Source organism: Arachis duranensis, chromosome 8 (genome assembly GCF_000817695.3).
Source record: "Arachis duranensis cultivar V14167 chromosome 8, aradu.V14167.gnm2.J7QH, whole genome shotgun sequence".
Classification (NCBI taxonomy): Eukaryota; Viridiplantae; Streptophyta; class Magnoliopsida; order Fabales; family Fabaceae; genus Arachis; species Arachis duranensis.
Genome location: NC_029779.3, coordinates 13656185 through 13660527, shown reverse-complemented (window position 1 = coordinate 13660527; position 4343 = coordinate 13656185).

Sequence of the window (4343 nt, the reverse complement as noted above, 5' to 3'; positions counted from 1 at the left end):
TGTCCTAGCTGAAGATGATGAAGAGTATTCAAGTGAACGTGATGTTGTTGTAGTAGAGGTTAGAAATGTCATTATAGAGGAAATGAATAGCAAAGTAGAAGGGGCAACTAACGAGAGTGGACAAGTTAAGAAGGTGGCCCAAGCTACAGTAAACAAAAAATCTTTATCCCATCCTAAGCTATGTGTGTCCTAACCCACTAAACGTCAATCCCAGACCAATAAACCTCACCCCTAGCCTGCTAAATCTCACTCCTAGCCTACTAAATCCTTCTCTCACCCTAATCTAAACTCTGAAAAATTCACTGTTGACACACCCAAGCATTGTCCCCATAATATGCTACAGCTCCCTTGTTCCTTATACCTCCTAACTGTGAACCAAGCTCAAGCAAAAATCTTGATCAAAAAACTCAACAAGAAGCAAATACATCCAATGGCACAAATGAGCTACTTACACACTATTTGTCTAAACCATTAATTGAATAGCAACACCAAGCACGGTTCACTTCAAGTTCAGCCTCAGTATCTCTATAGCAACCCCAAGCTGAAATAGAGAGTACTCTAAATGAAGAAGTAAGTAGGAGCAAGAGAAGAGTTAGAAATGTTAGAAAGCCTGCTCCTACGAGTTAAACCTTTATTCAAAATCTGGATCCAACAAAAGCTCCGTACATTTCTTGCCTGTTGATGAAGAAGAATATTCATCAAATGATCCTAGATATCGCTGCTATAAGTCTGAATGTTGCAATAACATTTACAGTGATGAAGAAGATGAGCAGCCAGCAGCATAACCATAAGAAATGTAGATGCTCCGATTCAACAAGTGCGTTTGGAGGTGAGAATGGAGTTTGAGAGAATGACATTATTCAAGAAAGCTGTAAGAAGGTCCAACATTCTTATTGAAAGGAGCATTTTCTTCCCCATAGTTGATCCGAAGCGATAAAAAACCATATGTTATGATGAGAATTTGCCCATGGTAGATTTGTTAGGCATGAAAAATTCATCCTCTTAGCTATCAAGTGAAGACCTTTGTTGATCAACACACTTGTGCAAGAGACAACAAGTGCAAACCACTTAATGAAAAGTGGGCAGTGGATGAATTGAAGGATAACTCATCCAGAGTTGAGGGTGAAAGAGGCTGGACAATTCTTCAGAGAAGAGTACGATATAAATATAAATGAAACAAATATCTACCGGTGTATAGTCAAAGCTAGGGAGTGGATTGAGGGATCGGAGAAGGCATATTATTCATTGATTCGAGACTATGAATTTGAGATTTTAAGGTATAATCCTAGTTTAACTGTGATTATTAAGACAATGTTGATGCCTGATTTAGGTAATCTTTTTAGGTGAATATATATTTGTCTTAACGCTTACAAGAAGGGTTTCTTGGGTGGATGTCGACACTTTATATGCCTAGATGGGGCATTTTTTAAAGGGTATTGTGGGGCAAAACTGTTGACATCTATCGGACAAGATGCTAACAACCACATCTATCCGATAGCCTATGCAATTGTTATTACAGAAACAAAAGACAATTGGAAGTGGTTTCTTCAGCTGTTACAAGAGGATCTTAGAGATGGTACGTCATTTGAATTCAGTTTTATGAGAGATCAACGAAAGGTAACGTTATTTGTATTTCATTAACTTTAGTTAAATGCACAATTATATACACTAAACATTACTTTCATAGTATTCTAGAGAAATAGCTTAGTGTATCTAAAACAATATACCATAATTCAAAATGAAGGAATCTAATAAAATTAATTTCATGTTTTTGTTAACAAATTTAATCATATGCTATGTTCCTTTATACGCTTGTATGGTGTTTTGGTATTATAATAATTGTAACAAATTTGTATTGTGCTGGGTTTGTAGTGTCTTATACCTGCTCTACAAGAAACAGGATTGCATTATAGTTTTTGTTCTGGACATATATGGCAGAATTTCGCTAAGCAATGGAATGTTAACAAGTTCAAAGTAGTATTATTTAGCTGTGCAAAAGCAATAACTCCCTAGGAATTCGATGTTGCCATAGACCAAGTTAAGAGAATGAACCCTCACATTTTAGCGAGTGGCCAAAGAGCGATAACATCGCAAACAATAATACTGAGATGTTCAATGGTTGCATTAAATAGATGAGGGGTAAGCCAACTATTACCATGCTTTAAGAGATTAGATGTTATATTATGCTCATCTTAGCCAGGAACAAGAAGACACTGGTGGGGTATATGGGCAGGATTACTCCACTTTAGTAGAGTAGATTGGAAGTCGGGAAGAGGAGACCAACCGTTGGAGGCCGTTTCCAACAGGTGATTTAGCTGGTAACATATTTAAGATTCAATGCTTATCGGTTAAAGTCAGTGTAGAATTAGGGAAGAAAACTTGCACCTGCAGATTTTGGAAATTAAATGGTCTCTCCTGTCGATATGTTTGTGCTGTTTTAGCATATCATAATAGAATACCCGAGGAATATGCAAACCATTGGCTCACTGTTAGAGCATATAACAAAACGTATGAATTCCTGATTCAACCTGTTCCTAGCAAAAAGTTTCAGAAAAAGCATAGTTATGCAAATATTTTATCACCAACATACAAGAGGGCAAGCAAAAGACCAACGATGAAGAGAAATAAAATGAGTGATGCACCAGAGCTACAACTAGATCCTCGCAGAATCAAGTGAAAATATAGACAACTAGTTTGCAAATATTGTCTTAGTGTACAATCGTTTAAAAGTAGTGTCATATAAATATCACATTAGAATTTATCCTAACTATTTCTTTCTTTTTCATACCGGACATAATAGTAGAACCTGTCAGAAAAAGGACGACGTAGCTATATTCGAAGAAGTAGGACCAACAGCTACACCTGTTGCAGTGCCATCTATGGTGATTCCAACTATTCCATTTTATTTTCTCATCTTGCACTTCTTCATGTCATTTATTTTATCTTTAAGCAATACCTCATCGTTTTTAACTGTTACTGTAATTATTTTCTCTCTAACCAAGTGATACCAAACATGTCCCCTCTATAGGGATGGAAGTGAGCCAAGCTGAGTCGAAATAGACCAAGTTCAAGCTCGACTCACAAAAATTAAGCTTGGCTCACGGCTCGATTCAGTAACAATTGAGCCTATTTTGTAAGCTCAAGCTCGCATCAACGAAAGCTCACAAGCTGACTCAAATAATAGAAACATAATCTATAGTTCTATATCAATAAAGTATAATTTATATACATTAAAAAATATTAAAAAATATCAATTTTATATATTATCTATCTATTGATTATAAGGCCCGAAAATCTAGACTGGACTCAGCGACTTCGGGACTAATTCGGCCTAACTTTGTTATGGCCCGGTCAGACCCGAGGTTTCAATAAATAGCCCCGGTTATTCAAATCGTGTTCACGCCAAAGCTCGGGTCACTCGGCCCGTTGGACCCGTGTAGGTGTGTAGTTATAAAAAAAAACAAAAACTATGAATTTTGTTTCTTGGCTTTGTGTTCAATGTTCATAATTTTACTCTTCAATCTTCACACTTCACAGTCCAAAATGCTCAGGGGCTATGGCATAACACACACTCTCTCTCACTCAAACTCTTTTCCCTGAGGCGTAGCGCCGCAACCCCAACGGCCAGTGGAAAGCTCATCCTTCACACTTCAATGCCATTTATGCTTCTAATCTTACATCACTCTCTCATTCACCACCAATTTTCTTTAGTTTTTCGCTCTCCCTTTTTTCACCTTTTTCCTCTTTCTGCATCATGTTAGATCAACCACCACAGCAACTCACTGTCAACCACCGCGCACGCTAGCAAGTCGCCGTCAATCTCCTCTCAAAGACTCAGAGTTCTCACCGACGCAGTTTTCATCGCATGACACAGAGCAGGTAATTTTTTTGTTAAAAACCATTGATTTTCATTTTTTTCCTACAACTACTAGCCTACTGGGTGCTAAATAGTAAATACTTTACCTATTTTGTTTGCTTTGTTATTTTTGGGAGAGAACTAATAAAATTGTTGATATTGTTCTTGCCATAATTGGTTTAATTTTGGGAAAAACTAACAAAATTGATTGTTTTTTTTTTGTTTAATTTTCTGGTTTGTATTTTAAATACTTCAATGATGAGAGTTACAGGCTAGACAAAAGTAGTGAGAAATTGTTAATTAGAGATAGAAATTAGCAAATCATAGGAATTGGGATATATTGTAAATCTCTGTTTAGGAAGTAGGAACAATAATTTCATTTTTATAAGTTGCATCACTAATAATTATAATTGATTCGTTCAATTTCAAATTTGATGTTATTTAAAAATCAAATTTCTTGGTTTGTGCATTTATGTTATTGTGAGTA